The sequence below is a fragment of the Choloepus didactylus genome, chromosome 3 (genome assembly GCF_015220235.1).
Source record: "Choloepus didactylus isolate mChoDid1 chromosome 3, mChoDid1.pri, whole genome shotgun sequence".
NCBI lineage: Eukaryota > Metazoa > Chordata > Mammalia > Pilosa > Megalonychidae > Choloepus > Choloepus didactylus.
This window is the reverse complement of record NC_051309.1, coordinates 163,630,035-163,650,129: the sequence shown is the minus strand read 5'-3', so window position 1 is coordinate 163,650,129 and position 20,095 is coordinate 163,630,035. Positions and strand designations below refer to the sequence as shown.

Here is a 20,095-nt window from a genome sequence, read left to right as displayed (position 1 = left end):
CAAGGAAGAAAAAGAGAAAGACTGTATAGAAGGGACTTTCTTGGAGATGGCTGGAATAATTTGAGGAAGTAGCAGTGGTTCAGAACAGTCCGTTAAAAAATAATGTGTCAACATCGTGAAGGAAGAGGTGCAAACTCTAACAAATATTACTTTGTCTTAAAGGCAAATGGGAGAAAGAAGTATGGTCTGGGGAAAAACCTAAATTTTTCTAGATTTTCTCCTCCTGCAAAATGTTCCTCCCTTTCCTTTCCCTCTTCTCTTCTCTCATTGTTGCTATGGTATTGTTCTATATGTACACATTGGGGGGTGGAGTGGACATAGGGTGAGAGTTTATGACCATAAATCTCCATTCAGTAATTTCGATATGCATTGAAAAAGGGTAGGGCAAAAATAGTCCAAGTACCTTATTTGATAATTATTTCACAGTTAAGATTCATATATATTTAATGCCATTATTTTGTCGCCATGAGAATGAACTAGTTAATAGAGGGAAATTATCTCTATTAAGCTGTGAGACATAGTGCAAATTTATACATGGTAGAATTTAGTAGGATATCCCTTTAAATTAAAATAAGCAGTTAAAGTAGTTTTAAACTAAAAACATGAACAGAAACTACTGTTAACCTGAGTGAAAGGTATTTTTATGTTAGTGTTGTAAACCTAATATTGAATATATTCTCGGGCAGTAGAGTTTCACTTGTAAAATGATTTTATTTTCATAATTGCCTTTTGCTTTTAAAACACTTCACTACTGCAAAAATCTACAATTACCCTGTTATTGATTACACAGATGGCTTCTTCCCTTGTATTTCAATGAGACTCGTGCATGTGCCTTCAGGACAAGTATTATTCTTACATGCTGTACCCATTGTAGCCTTTCGGTACTTATGGGTTCTAAAAAAAAAAGCTATAACGTTTTCTGTTTACTTAATATTGGGTTTATGTTTGAACCTCGGGAATCTGAGTCTTTTCATGATACATCAGGTAATGAGATTGTTTTTAGTTTGATTGCGGGGGCTGTCTTCCAGGCCTGTGTTATGGAATAGGAATAAGCATCTGTGAAGCCTTTTGGGCAAAGACTTCGTTTTCCAAAACAACATAGTGCGGCTTTGGAAAGATATGAAAGCCTCTGGAGGGCTTGACTTGCCGCAACTCTTAAAGCCGTATCAGGTCAACCAGAAATCGATTGCATAGGGAACGTTAATTTCTCCTAGTTTACTTGATGATGTCAGACACTTGGGCCCCCTGGTTCGTTCTTACATGTCTGGAACGGACCTCGGTGCCTTGCCACCTAGCCACTGTCGTTACCCATAACCCTTCTAAAGAAACAGTTGGCCTTTTTTTTTTTTTTTTTTTTTTTTTAATCAAATCGGATTTATTGTTTAGGGTTGGTATTCAGTGGTGGGACATTTGCAGCAGCAGTCGGATGTAAGTGAACTCTAAACTCTGGGGATCAGAGCTTAAGGCAACTTCTCCGGTGTGGCAGGGAATGGGCAAGTCTGTGGGCTCCTACCTTCTTGCGGGAAGCAGCCTGCGTCCGGGAAAGCTTCCCAGCTGAAGGATGGGGAGGAGCCGCCGTGCCTTCAGCGTTCGCGCGGGTGGGAAGCCCGGACCCTGTTGGTAACCCTGCACGGTCACACCCGCACTCTGGGAATTATAGCTGAACTAGAGGGCACTTTGCTGCAGGAAGTTGTCTGATCTGCCGGGGAGGATTCATAGCAGCTTCTCCCGAGGGCAGTTACTGGGCGGAGACTGATGGCGGGGCTAGAGGGTGCTGAGCTTCCCCCCCTCGCCCTTCCAGGTAGCTGCTTCTCGGTCGCTTCTGCCCGGCGAGCGGCTGAGGCTTCCGGCATAGGCAGGCCGGGTCCGCGATGCTCTTGGGAGTGAGTGTTCGCAGTTGCCCACCTTCAGGACTCCCGCGCGGCTCTGCAGGCCCGGGGTACGAGAGAAGGCGCCGGGAGCCCTCGCCCGGCCCTCCCTTCTCGGGCGGGGCAGTCCCTACTGCCTGATTTTCGCGCCACCTCTCTCGGGGCACTCCATTCCTCCTCTGCTACAGGCTCTGTCAAGCGCGACCAAGTTTCGTCGCACTCTTGTCCCCGCGTTTCTCCACTTTTACATACAGAAACTGAGGGATGATAAAACGTTACAAATTTTTTATTTAAAAACAATTCATTACCAATTTTCCCTGTCTAAGGTAGATGCTCTAGTAAATAATAAATCAGTTAAACAAAGACGACTTTAATTTATTGCCGTGGTACTAATTAGAAACATCATTCAAGCAATAAACTTAAACACTTCCAGCAAATAATGCTCCGTCTTGCTAGTTGCTAGTTCCCTAACCCCCTCTCCGTCCCCCCCCGCCCCTCCCCCCAACTGCATACTCTGGCCGCCTCGGCTCTAAGAGCAGCTTCAGCTGCGTGTTTGCGGATCGGCTCTTCCTCTGGTTGAATAATTGAAGGGGGAAACGGTATCCGAGGAGGCTGTAATTGAGGAGGCCCTGTCACCTCTGCTTTTATGTATGTTAGTATAGAAGTCCATCAGCAACTCCTTGATGGTGTATTAAAAAGAAGTGGCAGCCCCTTCTGCAGGAGATACCGTATTCTGCTAAAGGAGACCAAGTGAGAGAAAGAAACTCTCGAGGCTAAAAGCCACTTGAAGTCTTCAGACCGATTGATCTGTATTCTCTTGTTATAATCCGTCTCATCATACTTGAGTTAATGAGGCAAAGGAGGGGCAGCGAAATCTGATGGTCCTTGACAAATTCATTAGGGAGGCTGCAGGACATTTTATTTGACTGTTAAACATCTTGTTTGTTTGGTTTAGGGAGTGCCAACATCAGCATGCTTCTACCCAGAGCTGTGGTGTTGGGATGGATACACTACGTTCCTGGAAAGGGAAGGAGGGCATTCAGGATGTGATTTGAATTTTTTGTTTTAAATTGCAGATAGTCCATAACTTCAGACATCTCTAGACTTTTCCTTCATCATCATTACATTAGGAACATTTTATAAGGATGTAGATGATAATACTAAGGTGGGCCTATTTTTAGTTACTATAAGTTAAAATATATTATTTTAAAACTTTAGTTTGAAAATTGTTCACTTGTTTTAAAAAATGAATCAAGTGATTGCAATTACTATACCAGGTTTTTTTTGAGAAATGTTGATGTTTATTGTCCAGAGAAGTAGTCAAATTGCAAAAAATATACTATTTTTATTTGCTCATGATTTAATATACCTTATTAATTTTCTATAGTGAGGTGTTTTTGAGTACAGAAATTTGGAAATAAAATAATTACTTATGCAAGGTATATTTTAATTTGAGGGCCTGTTTATATTTAAAATTAGAAGCAGAACTGAACACTATAAATGGTGTTAAAATAAGGTGATGGAAATAAATAATAAAATAAGGTGATGAGAAATACATAAAGAAATGAAACTAAGAATTTAGTTGAATCTTCTCTGAGCAGTTGACTTAAACAGTCTCAGCTTAAGTGCTTTGAGAAAGAACCCAGTCTTCCATTTATAGGAAAACAGTATGAGAGAAAAAAAGAAAAACTAATGCCCTTTGCCTGTCATTTTTATACATTCCTGCTCTGCTGATGAAGCTTGAACTGCTGCAGGGAATGTATGGATTTGAAAGAAATGATTCAGTAGTTCATGTTGTGTTTGTCAGAAGCCAAACCAAACTAATGGCTAAAGTCAGTGTTTCTGTACATCTGACAGTTATAATCCTGTTCACATTTCCAGAGTAGTCCTTAATCTGTTTTATTTTTTTGCTGCTATTTATTTAGAAATGTGTTTACTGAGGTAAACTTCAGTGCATTTTTTTTTCTTTATCAGATCACTGATACTTAAAAGGTATTTATTTTATTATCTGTAGAAATACTATGCTGTATTTCACTATTCTTTACTAAAGATAGTACACAGATTTTAGATGATATGATTTTGTTTCCAGGAAAAAATTTTAAAATCATTTTTAAAATAATTAACTTATTGAGTTTTTTTGGAGGAAAAAAACCTCTCTGTGAAGAATTTATACTTTTTGGAAACAAAGGACCACATGTTTACCTGCCTGTATGGTTATCCTCCAGACTCTAATTTTGAAATACTATGTGGTTGTTAATTTTTTTGTTCTTATATTTTTAATCATTTGTCATATTTATAAGAATTTTTTATTTTTAAGAAAATTCATTTTTTGTGGTTAAAACATAAATGGGGAAATAAAACACTATTAAATTCTCTGAATTTAAAAACTATTTCAATAAAATAGAAAAAAGTAAATTACCCAAATACAATTTTTTTTAGTGTTTTAGCTGATATAATTTTATTGAAGAAATTTTAGCAAAATATCTGTAAGAAGCTCTAACAACAACAGTAGTCAGGATTATATGAATCAAATTGTATTGAAAGTCAAAGTTAAATGACATTTCATTCTCTGTTAAATGATCAAAGTTTGCAAAACTCAGAAGTGTAACAGAAAAAAATGTTTCTAAGTTATTGATACTTATTCTGGAATCAATCTAAAGCAACTAATAATTGAATGTTTACTTGAATAGGTCACTGTAGTGGCTATTAATAATTTTAGATGGTCAAGCATACTGCTAAAATAAGTTGTTTTTTTCCCCCTCATGCAAAATAGCTTTAAACAAACAAAAACCTTGTGATCTGTTATTTGTATTGCAAAGGTATTGTTCTTATTTGAACAGTTTGAATTTAAGATAATGTTCTGTCAGGTAAAAACAATAATTTTAATTTTACGTAGTAAGCCTGTCAACTTTACTGAAAAATAAAATGGTTTAATGTACTTTGGGCTTGTTTTATATTGTGGACCTTTTAAGCTTGTTTGGATTACTGAGTAATATACATGACTATTGTTGTTTGTGCATCAATTAGTTAATTTTATTATTTAAGCATAAAAATCTAATTTTGTATTATTTTAGTAAGGTGAGAAGATTGAGAGTACAATGTATGCTAGGTTTTTTCCAAGTTGAATAAGAATTGTATATATGAGTTTTATTAAACTATATATAATTTAATCTCACCAAAGTGTTCAGTGATAAAGTAGGAAACTTGAACTCAGGAAAATGGAAATAAGCCACTTTTAGCATGACTGAAAAGTAAATACCATTGTATTATTGAGCTAGGATGTGAAATTTTAAGAAAATCCAAGTTAATTTAGTATTTTTCAAAAGGTGTTTTCACTGAACTTGCTGTTTTCTCACCTGTGTTGGTATGTCTTTTGGCCTTACCAAGAGATCGTTTAGATTTTTCTCATTTTAAATATGCACATTTTTAAGATGCAGCAATTGCATTTAAAAATTTCCATGTATAGTTAGTTTTTCTGCAAAGTTAGAGCAAATCAATCTCTCTTTCTCGTTCTTTCTCACTTGCTCACTCTTTATTTTTTTTTTTGACAATTTGTACTTAATGTACTTTGAGGTAAATATTAGATTTTAGCTGCCACTAGTTTTGGCTTCCGTAACTCCCTGTAATCTTCAGCAGATGAAAGGGTGTTTTTTAGTAGAGCCGACTCTTTAACTATTTAAGGAATGATTATATAATTTGTGGATCATTGTTTAGGTCTTTTCTACCTAGAGAACCACATTTTACTCCTCTTTAATACCACTTCCATAAGATGTATCAGGAAAATCAGGTTCAGTCAATAGTGAATTTGATGCTAAAGAAAGTAAAATTTAATTTTATGGCTTATGAAAGAAAATAATACTATTGACTCACATTTTATAGAATTTATTTCTTGGGACCTTAGAGCCATCCCCATTCCCATTTCCACTTTTCCTTTGTGATCAGTGCCAGATATTTATGAAACAGATGACAGATTAGGAATGTAGATTAAGCTGGTGGGACACAGTCTTTCTGTTTTGAAGTTAACTGGTTCATTTGGAGTCTACACTGTGATCTTGTTAGTTATTCCGTGAACTCCGTGTTCTAAACTACTGGTTATCTGAGCTATACTTTGTTCAAAGTATAAGTCTTGGCATTAAGTTCTGTATTTCTTTCAGGTCACATGAGACAGTTTGTGGACTTATGTTTAAAATTATCAGTTAATTGTATCATATAGGTAGGCATTGCTATACTTTAGGAAATCTAGCCATTTAAAAAATCTTGGTTTATTTTAAAATATACTAGATCTACAGCACTCCATCTATATTATTATTAGCAGTAGTAATTTGACATCACTCTCTGCTAAGATTACAGGAAATTTTTTAGTTTGTGTTACTTTTAATGGAAATGATAAAAATCTAGCCTGTTCAATCAAATCTTGTGAATTAGAGTAAAAGTGATGATCAGAGTGGTTTCTCTGACTCCTTGCAGTGGTTAAAACAACAGCAAAAAATCCTTCATTGTTTCTAGTCTGTATATAGAAGAGATCTATGTAGAATAATTGAAATAATATTTGATGATCTATGGAATGGAAACTTTTCCTTTAACCATCTGAAATAAAGCTAGGATATTAAATCAGCTGGCTTGGCCTATAGATATTAAGGTTCTACCAGTCTGTTTCTTTTCTGAATTTTTCTTTTCTATTTTCCCTTACTATCTTTGGATCCTAAAGAGTCATTCTCTTATTTTCTAACTAGTTTTGTCTGTAGACAAAATCAGCCTAAACAGAGTGAAAAATCTTTGATCTATGGCTATGACTGTTTCCAAATTATTTGCTTGCTGGGATCAGACACTATCCATGCCTTTTCACTTTGGTATTAGATAGCTACTCACAGAAGACCTGAAGAGCTACCAGATGCATAGTTAATCATCATATTATATCAGTAAAAAGTTTCAACCATACTTAATTAGGTTTTCTATTCTAATAGTTATTTGTTCTGTAGGGAAGTTTGCTGGTCAGACTCTATACAAATTGTCCAATCTTTTCTGCAAATTAATCAAAACTTTATAAATTGTAGCATCACAAGTCTGTGTATTTAAAAAAATATATAGCATTGTTGCTGTCACCAAGCTTACCTTAAATAAAATAAAGGGAAGCAGTATAATAGAATCAAAAGAGCATTAATGTGGGAAACAAAAAGCTCTGTATTTTCCTTCTGTCTCAACTACAAACTGTCTGTGTGACCTTGATCAAGTCACTATCTCTGTTCCCTATTTTCTCATTTGTAAAATGAGGAGTTTGGGCAAGTGATTTCTTCTATATGTTCTAGATAGAAAAGCCTATGATTTTCTACCATAACATGACCAAAGTTGTGTTAATTTCTTTATTAATTTATTTCAAATCAGAAATCTTTCTGGAAAAGTTCAGGCTTTTGGTGCTGCTCTAAGTTAGGTAGTAAATGTTTTTAACATGAAAGCATCCTAAAAAAGAATAAGTTTACAGATTTTTATAACCTATATTCTAGACTTCAGAAAAAAATAGTAAATTATGGGTTGGAGCCAGTTATACAATACAACCAAGTAGAATTAGAAGAAATTCTAAAAGTATACTAATGATTGCTTGATAGGGGTGGGATCATAAAAATATGAAAATGAGACATGCCTTTCTAACACTATGTATTCTTATATATATATAGAAAAATGGTATATGTTTAAAGTGTACACAAGATTATCAGGTGTGTTTTTTCCCAAAATGTTGAATGGATTCCCAGTGTTTCTAATATTTTCATTTAAGAAAGAATATTCTGTAAATATTAGTTCTTGAAGCCAAATGAAGTTCACGTTCACAATTCGTTTAAAAAAAATAGAAATGGTCAATCTTCTGCTTAGAAAAATGACATTGCTATAAGCAACTATGATTTCACCATGTTCTTATTACGTTAAAGATAGATCCAAGCAGGGAAATGATTCTCAGAACATGAGTCACTAAGGAAAGGAAAGTTTATATTACTTTCTCATGCTTTCCACTTGTTTTCATCAGAAGATCTGACAAACATAAAAGTGTTAACACTTTTTTTTTTCTTTACAGATGTTCTTAGTTTTCCCTCAAACTATAAAAGATGCTGTATCAGGGTAGCATAGTAGAAATTATTTCAGCACCTCCTTCCACTTATGTGATAACTTATTATTTGTGCTAAGCTTGTGGATATTTTTCAGGGGAGAGAAGTGAGGCAGGAAAAGATATCATTGAGATCTAACTGTTCTCATTTTTAAATATGGATCAGTCAATCTGTCTGCTGTATTATAAATTCTCTCCAAAATAGCTTTTGAATTGTCATAGATATTTTTACTGCTGTGTTTGTTGGAAGTCCCTCATTAATGTGATAGGAGGGCCAACTGACCACTGAAACAGTTGTTGATGGGCACTCTGTAGGTTTGCAAAGTGCAAACCTAAAAGACTAAGAGATGAGAAATGCATTGCTATTTGTGAATTTATGTTTTATCTCACTTCACTTGAAAATTTATGAGTAGTGTGGCTTAAGGGTGCTGGAGTTGTGTGTTCCAGGGCTTGCCCCTACTGATAACACCCTTGTTGGCGTGAAAGTGCAATGCAAATTATGACAGTTACAACCTTCTGTTTTGTTTAACTTGTCAGTAGATTTCCTGGCTCAGTGCTAAGGGCAATGGTGTGTTCAGCTAGTCCATATTCACCTAAACTTAAAAGGTCAGGTTTCTACAGGCAAGCCTAGTCAAAGCCTAATTGATGAGGAGGGCAGGGAGACAGAATTTACTGTTCTGTTGGCTAGTTTCATATCGTTATGTTGTCCTGAAAGCATCAGGCAGTCACAGCCCCTTTCATGTAAGTGCTGACCCCAGACAAGAGCTGACAATCAAACGAGGCAGCCACAGGAACCAGTGCAAGTAGAGTATTGATTTTTCAGTTAGGTCTAAGTAGTTTGTAGTATGGGTAATGGGTGACAGAGGCAGGTATGTCATTATCAATGAGCTCCAGAACAGTAGCGACAACCCTCCCTCATATTTCCTTCAGCACTGACAGTATGCATCCAGGGTCAGTCAATAAATTGCCCAACCTTTAACTGACAAGTGACTTGGAGGTTTAGGTTGAGGGGTGGAAGTTACAGAGCCAAACTTCTGTACTTGAGCATGTACTAGATCTAGCAATGTTCAATTGTTTTTGAAGTTCTGATTTGGATAAGTCTCTGCAGCTCTGATATTCAGAATTTACTTTAAGCTTTTGAGAATTTAAGAAGCATATTTCCTTAGTTAACAGTCAACTTATAAATGAGACAATCATTTGTAAATGTACTCTGCAAGGATAATTATGTTAGGTTATCACAGTATAATTCTGCTTTTATTTTAGACTAGCTCCTTATTTAATAAAAAATATCCTTGTTATGAAAGTCCAGCAGTACGTATTGCCTCTCAAAAGCCATTTTAAGTTTTAATCTCTTCTTAAATGTTTTAACTGTAGATCAATTTTTAAATACAAAAAAAACTTGAACTGTTTGTAAATATGATGTATTAGCCATTAAGCGGTTGCTATTTGACCTTGAAATTCACTTTATTTTACTTTTCACAATAAGATAGTCAGGAATAGAGGGAATATTTAATGCTTAAAGTTTGATAAATTATGGTTGCTTCTGAATTTGAAGACAAGTGAAGCTGATTTTTACTTTAAAAGCATTTCATATGGATATTTACCTTTAAAGATAGATATAATTTATGTTCTCTTAAACACAAAATTGTAGCAGGTTTTGACTTAAAAACATGCATGTTCTAAAGGGTATATAAAATAAGTTAGACATTTTAAATTTAAACCAATCTCTGTTTTTTTACGTACGTAAATAATATAAAGAGAAGATAATATTTATAACAAGCACTGGGAGTTTCGGCTGTACCAGGGTCCTGGCAAACTATCACATGCTTACATTTTTAAAAAACTTTAAACAAATTGAAATAAGACAGAAAAGTAAATGTTTTTAAAAACTTCCTTAAATAACTTATCGCGATGATATCTTGTTTAACACTGTGATATTGTACAGACCAGAGTTTAAGGCTGTAGAATCATCTAGCTGCAGAGCAGCCTGCATGATCACATAAGTCATTTTCATTTGTCCAGTCCAACTAAAAATTCCTGTTTTTTTTTTTTACTTGCCAGCAGATTAATGCACACTGAAGGTATAGATGCTTAAATATTTTCTTAAGTTTGCAGTGACATGCCTGTGTGAATACCCCTGTCTTCTTTTGTATGAAATAGAGAATACATATATGAAATGAAGTGGAAGGTGGCTACTATTGAGGTATTGTTGTCTTAGTTTTAAAGAAGCTTTGGAATTATGTAATTAAGATATTGGGGGAAATCTTACGCATATCCCTTGAATTAGTCTTGAGGATAACAGATTTTTAAAGCAATATTCCCTTTAGATTGTTTTTCCCCTCTTGTTTATTAATCATTCACTTAATCTGTGATTATCTGTTGGATTATTTAGCTAAGAATCTTGTACTCTTGATACTATTAGCTGTGTTAAGGTACAGCTTCTTTTGCTGCTTTTGCAATCTTTCTTGAATACTTTTTTTTTTTTTCTGGAATAAAAAAAAAAAAGCTGCAGAAAGGGGGACAAATTAAATTTTCATGAAAGAAAATCCTAATCAGCAATGACAGTGTAAGAGAAAGATGATTGCCACTTGGTCATTGTGGAGAGGCACTTAGATTTGGTGTCAGTGCTTCTGTTAATGATGACTAATGTCTTTCTTGGAGCAAGTGCATGCTCAAACATACTATTACAACCTAGAGAGAGAGAACTCAGCAATAGGCACCAGTAGGCAAAAGCATTAGATATACTAAAACAAAGACTTTTTAAGGCTATTTGGCAGTCTCTTTCATTAATAAAAATGCATATGTAATTATAAGACATTTAACCATACATTTTAAACTATTTTATGTCTAGTACTAAGAGATATTATTTTAGATTAATAAGTGAAAAAAATAGGGTTATTATGTTAATAACATGCTCCTTATTTTTGTTTCTCATTTAAGAAATGGGCATATATATCACCTACTGCACAGAACCATGTGTTAAGAAAGTTCTAAAAAGAAAAACTTGGGCAGGTTTTTTCATAACATATTGAAATATCCTGAATAAATGCTTTATAGTTACAAAAAGGGAATGCATGACTCAAAAGATCTTTTCGTATCTTGTAATCTTAAATATATTGCTTACAAAAAGAAGATGACATGTGTTATTTCTTTAGCTTTTCCCCAAAGTATAAGACCTTTCAGAAGGGCATTTGCAGTGCTTGTCATATTTTTTCATATACATCTTATTGGCCTGACATGTCTTGAGAACCATGAGAACACAGATGTCATTGCATTCAGACAACACTAATTACTCTGGGATTTTTGCAGCCTCAGTGCCTGCATGTAACTGTCGATTATGATTGTTCATGCAGCCTACAGTGGGGACAGTTTGCACAGAAAAACAGTGAGACACAAAAATGGTGAGACAGGCCTTTTAGTCCCCTTTTGTTCTCCAGAAGAACTTGGAAGAAAAAAATTCCTGACACATCAACTTCATTCATTCAATTTCATTTTAACATGTTTTGGCAACATTTTCCTTTCTAAAGTAAGTATGTTATGTTTTAGTATTCAGTGAAATCTATTATCCATCTGTTCTTCAACCTTCTCAAACAATCTTCTATATTACTTGTCTTTAAGCTTCATGGGAAATTTCTTTATGCAGCTTATAGTTTGAGAGAAACACTAATTGTGGTATGAGTCTTTTGAAAGTGACAGTGCAAAACAATAAATATGTATGATGTGTTCTTGTATGCAATTTAATGTTTAATGAGAAGCTGCAGCAAATATGGTTAGTCTCAATTTAGATGAGTATAGTCGTCTTATGCTTTTAACACAGGTCAGTCCTTTTCTTTGTTTAATTTTCTCTGCAACATTCTGGATTTCAATTGATGATTCATGATGTTTAGGTAGTTTGGAAGTATCAGAGGTCAAATGGTGGTCAGACATGGGCCTTTCACTATTAAAAGTGAAGACCAAATGCATGCTTTGATAAAAAGCATAATCTGTGTTAATCACCGATTGGAAAATAAAAAGAACCAATAATGTAACGTCATATGCTGATGAAGCAGAAATTGAAGCAGCTTGGTCAAAGATGTATGATGAGATAAAACTGCAGTCTCTGCTGTATAGTTATAGTAATTATGACTAATGAACCATCCAGTCTGGATAAAATGGCATGCCCACAGGGACTGTGTCCAATCAGTTGTGACTTATGCAAGCTGAACAAACCATCGATGGAGTTCCAGATTCTATATCACAAGAAATATAATCTTTATTATTAATATCACTTTTGTTAGGGTAATGTAAAATGATTGGAAGTTATCTAAATTTTGTTAAATATAGTATATTATTCTTTGTCTTTTTTTTCATGTATTTATTTAAAAATAAACATGTTTGTTCTGACCTCTACCTCTCCTTAGGTCACTATTCTAACACAATTCTGGGACTTCCTACTTGTCCCTCTATTGTGCTACTTTTAAACACCCCCATTTTTAGAGCTGTTGATTACTCGTGTCAGGGTATATTGTTCTCTAACCGGAGACTGTAGAGATGTTTTTATAAAAAAAAATATAATAATACATTTGAGGCATTTACTGTGTGCCAAGAACTGTTTAAGTGCTTTATCTATATTAATTCATACATCCTCACAACAACCCTTTGAGGTAGGTACTATATATTTTCACCATTCTACAGATGAAGAAACTTAACCTTCCTATGAAGGTTGAGTAATTTTCCCAAGATTACATGTTTTCCTAAGTCTTAGAATGCCTTGTGGAAGTTAGTTATATTTTTCTAGCCCAAATCTACTTCTAAAGTATCCCCCCTTTCCCTTTTTTTTCCATCAGGATTTTATTTGTTTTTGTTGTTGTTTTCTGGCATCTGACAAAATTACTTGGGTATTTTAAAATTGAGGGCTCACAAGGAGGTCTAGATGTATAGTATTTTGCCTCAAGTTACATTCAGGTTCCTATACTCCTTCATACTTAATGAAGTGGCCACAGCTTTCAGGAAGGAGTTTTAGAATACATGCTTTTGATATGAATTTGGATCTAAAATGTAATGAAGGTGTAAATTGGATGCAATCTTGAAAATGTAAAATACTTTAAATCATGAGAAAAAACAATCACTTAAAAGGAAATAAAGAAGTGCTGGTAAAATAAGTTTGGTTAGTCATCTTCTGGGATTATTTAAAAAAAAAGTTGTTCTTACCAAACCAGATATAGTTCTTCTTAACATCTTATTGTTCCTGACACCTTACGTACTACCTGCTAGATAGCAGACATTCAGTAAATATTTATAGAAGGAAGGGGGAGAAGAGAACAGAGGGGTAGAAAGAAAGAAAGAAATAATGGAAGGGAAACTTTTCAGTGATTTAGTAATTCAGTGATTCCATCAAATACATGCCTAATGTAATTCAGTAATTCAGTGATTCCATCAAATACATGCATAATTCTAGTTTGTGTGGCAGGTTTTTACTTAGAGGGATAGAATAAATCAGGCTGTACTGTCTTTATTATTATTTAAAATGCTTAAATCCCTATCTAATGAACTTTGTTTTCAACTGATCCCTGATCTGAAGTCTTTCTTTTTCAAGGCTAGCTTTCTTGTATCTACCATGAACTGCTTCACAGAGAGCTCTCCTTTATTTGAACTGATGTTCATTCCAGTTATCACCAGTATCTTAGACAGTTGTTTTAGTTTTGTTGTCCCCTCTCTCATTATCCATGTACTCCTCTCCTCTTATTAACTTACTAATGTGAAAAGTTATTGGAAGGCATCTTACTTTGGTAGCATTACATGACTAAGTACATAGTACTTGCTCAAACAATACTTATAGGTTGATTGATAAATTTGGCAACCCCTTTACAGAATATTTTATATCTTATTATTATCCCTATCTATAAAGAAACTAAGGCACTGAGAGATTAAATAACTTGGTTCAGTCTAAAGCTAGGAAATAAAGCAAGAATTGCAGAGATGTTGAGAGTTTATTTTAAAGCTATAAAATTTTTATTGGTACCCTATCAGTGCCATCCTGGTTTTTTAATGCCCTTTCTTCAATCCTCAATGACAGTTCTTTAAGTTCTGCCTTCCCACAATTTAAACATTGATTACTACACATGTACCTTTTCCTTGTCTTCTTAATGAACTCCAGAATCTCTTCTTTCCCATTAATTTTAGAAGAGCCAGATGGAATCTTGTATCCTTCTCTGAAATGTCAAATTGTCTGAGTTGCTTTTCTCCCTATTCCTTTCTTTTAATGCCAATTTTTACATGTTTATTTTTATTTCTACCTTACTAAAGCACTTAGGTATAGTCAATTTATTTCCTTATTCATGGACTGATTATGTTCCACATTTGTTCATTATCAGATAATGCAGAGAAATCCAGAGATATCTGGCTTGTGTTTTTTTGTTGTTATTGTTGTTTAGTTTGTTTATTTTAATGGAGGAAGAAGTAACAGATATTATCATCATTTCAGGTAAGTTTTTAGAAAAGGTTTGCAGTGAAAACTACATTAGGTAGGTAGTTAGGAAATTTCCAAAGTAATATGAAGCAAATCAAAGGAAATATGCTTGAAATTTATATCTGATTTTAAAGTGCTTAATAGTTATGTCCATGGCTTTTTTAAAAGATAGAAATGGAGTTAATAAAATGCTGCATATTTTATATTTAGGAAACATTGTGACTTATAATGAATCTTTATATAAAACTGAAACCACTGTACTCTCAAAAAGGAAGCAGTTTACCAAATATAGCAAGTGCTCGGAAGTTCACTGACATCAATTTCAGTTTTGTTTGGATTTCAGATTTTGCATGGCAGTTGATGGAATTCTGTTTCATAAATGCTGCAGTACTCTCTGTGTATTTTCTTAAAAAGTCATATCTATATCTTGATTGCAATTATTTAGTTATTCAAGTTCTTGTTCCCTCAATAAAAGTCAATTCATATTTAGTTAAAAATTTTGTCATAGTCAATGCAATTTGTATTACTGAAAACATTTTAGATGAAGTATCAGTTGTTGATCTTTCTTTAACTTTTATGATTAAAATTAAAATATAGCTTCTCATAAATAGTATAATTGGAAATCTTTAATTGAAAGAAAATCCAACAAGATCCCAAAATGGTAACTTGCTATTTTGTAATAAATCTTTGTTTCCTATTGAGCTTTTTTTATTTATATAATTTAAAATTATATTTTATTGGTTCATGAATTTACTGTTGACACTTGTAGATATAACTCAGATATTATAAAAATTTTCAGAGCTCATTAAAATGCAATATGGTTATTTCTTTATAAGTATGTTATATTGGAACTGAAGTGGTAGATTTATATAGGGGAACATTAGTTTAAATAAAAGCATATCAAAAGAAATAATTTTAAATAAAAAGGGATACAAAATTATCTCCATGGTATGATTTTACATATGCTAAACTTGTTATATTAATAAAGACTTGAATGAGGAAAAATTTAAAAAAAGTTGAATTAAACATTAGTTTAAATGAATGAGGAAAAATGAATGAGGAAAAATTTTTAAGAAGTTGAATTAAACATTAGTTTTAAATGTTAGTTTAAATAAAAGCATATCAAAAGAAATAATTTTAAATAAAAAAGGATACAAAATTATCTCCATGCTATGATTTTACATATGCTAAACTTGTTATATTAATAAAGACTTGAATGAGGAAAAATTTTTATAAAGTTGAATTAAAATATATTAATAGTGGGTCAGTTTGGGGAGGTTAAATCACTTCATTGTTGTCTTAATATTCAGTAACTTAAATATGCAGACATATGTTTTTAAATAACACCTAGGTTGTATAGCCTTACCATATTTTTTTTTAAGTATTTGAGGAAATAAGTTGGATTCTGTCATGTACAGCTGTAGTTAGTTGAGGAAATATTCACCTGGAATTACCAGTAGAGGTATTATATTAAATGTATGTTGAACTGTAGTGCCTATGCTATAATGTTGTATGTGATCAATATAAAACAGATTGTAATGAGAATTTAACACTATAATATTTCAAACTTGTGGTTATGTGATGTTAACTGGTAAATCTTACTACTGTTAGATTTCAAAGGCTTGTATATCTAGGCTTATATAAAAACTTGCCATAAAGTTAAAAAAAAAAAAGATCACTTCAAAACTGGGCATCAGGGCAACAAGAATCGTAAAAAATAACTTTGGTCATCTGGTAGCTCTTGGTCTAATAATGTTCATACTGTTTAAATATTTGAAGGCCTTTAATTTATTGAATACAGATAAGTTTTAAGAAAATGTTATGTAAATCAAATGCATACTATTGTCTGCTCTGACACTGTATGTAACTTCACAGTTTCCTTAGTTTTCTCTGCTTCCTATAACTTTCACACCAAGAAGGTAAGAACTTATTTTCTCCCCTGTCCTTCAAACATTTACTGAGAACATACAGGGCAATGGGGGTAGCAGAAAAGGGTGACTATGTTTGAGAAAATGGGACTGTACTTACATTTCCATTTAAAACATCCAGTTGCCTATAGTAGTGAGAGTATGCATATCACTATACTATTGTTACTTCTGCTGCTCTCTCATTCAAGTTTGCAGATAGAGTAAATATAGATAGCCTTTTACAGAAAAATTTCAGGTTCAGATTGCAAATAGGGGGAGAAATATCCTTGGAAAACAATCAGTGAATACTCAGTAACAATGAAAAGAACTGGGATGAAGCAGAATATTATATTCTGGTTGGTAGGTTTGCAGTCAAGGAAAAAAGGCATTGACCAAACTTGTGCCTTTAAGGCCAGTCCATATATGAGAACCAAGAAGCTCAGGATATATTTTGTGAACAAAAACAACAGGAAAGAATTAAAGGGAGTACAGGGGTACTAAGGGGAAAGAGAATATGGAGATTGGGGAATAGTGATGCTGAGGGTAATGTTAGCAGAGCTATTGAGAGTGGACGAAGGATAGAAATAATAGAAAATAGGACATCTCTGTTGTCCCAAGACCACATGGATACTATATTATATTTTAAGAGATAGATGTGGGTGTCTTATATGTATATGCTTGGAAGTACGGATAGGTAGGTTATTCCTCAGTAATTTATTCTGCTAATGATTCCCTTTTATTTTTAAGGTTAAATTATATTTATCACAGTTTTATAAGAAGAAAGAAAATGGAATATGTTATTTTCTATTGCTCTATAACAAATTACTGCAAACTCCGTGGCTTGAACAATATAAATTTATTATCTTATTGTCCTGTAGACCTGATACAGATCTCCCTGGGTTAAAATCAGGTTGTTGTCAGGGTGGTATTCCTTTCTCTAGGCTCTTGGGGAGAATTTATTCCCTTCCGTTTTCCAGCTTGTAGCTGCTTCCTACATTCCTTGGCTTGTGTTCCCTTTCCTCTATCTTAAAACCCAGCAACAGCAGATTGAGTGTTTCTCATATCGTATTACTCTGTCCTTCTCTTCTGCCTCTCTTTTCTGCTTTAAAGGACTCTTGTGATTACACTGGGCCCATGTGGATAATCCAGGAAAATCTTCCTATTTTAAGGTTAGCTGATTAGCAACCTTCTTGGGATAGATCATATTCCCCACAAAACACAAATTCACATCTCACCCCCAATGGGAACTTATTGGCTTATGGTGTTGAGGCTGGGAGAAGTCCAAAGCAAGTCATCATCAAGGCAGTGCTTTCTTCTTAAAGACTGGCATTCTGGGCCTGGCTGCTGCTGATCTTTGGTCCTTGGCTTCTCTGTTACGTAGCAATGCACATGGCAACATCTCATGGCTCTCTGTTCTCTTTTGGTTCTATTGTCCTTCAGCTTCTTGCTTCCCATTGCTTTATCTCTCTGTGTCTGAATTTCCTACTGGGTTCACACCCACGGGAATGGATTAAGTTTAAGAACATGTTCTTCTGGGGTATATAGTTCCAAACTACCACAGGTGGGAAGAAGTACCATTACAGTGGAGAAACCTGACAAGCACTACCTTACCCAGGTAATCAAATAAATACTGTCAGTAATAAGTCATGTTGATACTACATAACTCTGATATGATGTCATGAGAAGGATAGTACACTTCTGTAGTCTTCCTCCCCTAAACTCATAACCCCAGTATAACCATGAGTAAAACATCAGACAAACCCAAATTGACGAACATTCTACAAAATCCCTTACCAGTACTTCTTAAAACTCTCAAGGTCATCAAAAACAAGCAAAGTCTGAGAAACTGTTACAGCTCAGAGGAGCTTAAGTAGGCATGGTGAGTAAATGTGGTATCCTGATTGGATTCTGGAATAGAAAAAGAACATTAGGGAAAAACTAATGAAATCTGAATAAAGTAGGGAGTCCACTTGACAATTACATATTATACATATACAGATACATATACATAAACTTTAATTTTGAAATACTTTTTACATTTGCAGAAAAGATGCAAAGATAGTTCAGGGAGTTCCCATATACCCGTCACCCATCTTCCACTGATGTTAACAGCAGTGGTACACTTGTCAAAACTTAGAAATTAACATTGGTGCAATACTATTAACTAAATCCTTGCATTATTCAGATTTCACTGATTTTTCCACTAATGTCCCTTTTTCTCTTCTAGAATCCATTTTGGATACCACCTTGCATTTAGTCATCATATCTCCTTAACTTTCTCTGGTCTGCAACAGTTTCTTAGTATTCCCTTGTTTTTCATGACCTTGACACTTTTGAGAAATGTTGGTCAAGTATTTCATAGAATGTCCTTTAATTTGGATATGTCTGATGTTGTCTCATGATTAGTCTGTAGTTGTGTATCACATCATTGCCAAGCATTTTTTTTTAAAAGCAGTTTTATTGAGATATATTCACATGCTATACAATCTATCCAAAGTGTAGTCAGTGGCTTTTAGTATAATCACAGAGTTGTAAATTCATTACCACAATCAATTTTAGAAGATTTTGGTTACTTGAAAAAGAAAAATGCCGTACCCTTCAACAGTCATCTCTCAATCCCTCTATCCTTCCCCAGTCCTACGTAACCACTAATCTAATTCTGTCTCTATTATATTAACCACAGTCCATCGTCCACGATAGGGTTCACTGTGTTATGCAGTCCCATGTTTTATCTTCTAACATTCTTACTAGTAACATATACTATCCAAAACTTCCCCTTCCAGCCACACTCATGCACATAATTCATTGTTGTTAATTACACTGACAATGTGCTACCATGACCACTATTTCCAAACATTTACAATCAACCTAATTAAAAATTCTGCACAAATTAAGCATCAGCTCCCTTTCTCTACCCCATTCTATCCCCTGGTAACCTATATTCTAGAATCTAACTCTTATGAGTTTGCTTACTATAATTCGTTCATATCAGTGAGAGCATACAATATATGTCCTTTTATGTCTGGTTTCTTTCACTCAACCTAGTGTCCTCAAGGTTTATCCATAGTGTCATGTGCTTCAGGACTTCATTCTTTCTTACAGCTGAATAATATTTCATCATATGTATATATCACATTTTGTTTATTCATTCATAGGTTGATGGACACTTAAGTTGCTTCCATCTTTTGGCAATTGTGAATAATGCTGCTGTGAACATTGATGTTGCAATGTCTCTTCAAGTCCCTGCTTTCAGTTCTTCTTGGTATATACCTAGTAGAAGGATTGATAGATCACATAGCAATTCTATACTTACCTTCCTGAGGAACCACCAAACAGTCTTCTGCAGCTGTATTTTCTTCTAGGAGTTTCATGGTCCTAGTTCTTATATTTAGGTCTTTGATCCATTTTGAGTTAATTTTTGTATAAGGTGTGAGATAAGGGTTCTCTTCCATTCTTTTGGCTATGGACATCCTGTTCTCCCAGCACCATTTGTAAAAGAGAGTATTCTGTCCCTGTTGAGTGGACCTGGCAGTGTTATCAAAAATCAGTTGGCCATAGATGTCAGGGTCTATTTCTGAACTCTCAATTTGATTGCATTGGTCAATATATCTATCTTTAGGCCAGTACCTTGCTGTTTTGAGCAGTTTAACTTTGTAATAATTTTAAAGTCAGGAAGTATGAGTCCTCCAACTACGTTTTTCAAGATTTTTTTTGGCTATTCAGGGCCCCTTACCCTTCAAAATAAATTTGATAATTTTCCTTTTCTGCAAAGTAGGCT

The 20,095-nt window shown here is 34.1% G+C and overlaps 1 protein-coding gene across 3 annotated transcripts in view; it reads left to right on the top strand.

The window, feature by feature from the left end:
- Positions 1–20,095, top strand: part of LRBA (LPS responsive beige-like anchor protein) — a 1,009,660-nt gene that overhangs the window by 618,266 nt on the left and 371,299 nt on the right. The gene's annotated exons all lie outside the window — the stretch shown is intronic.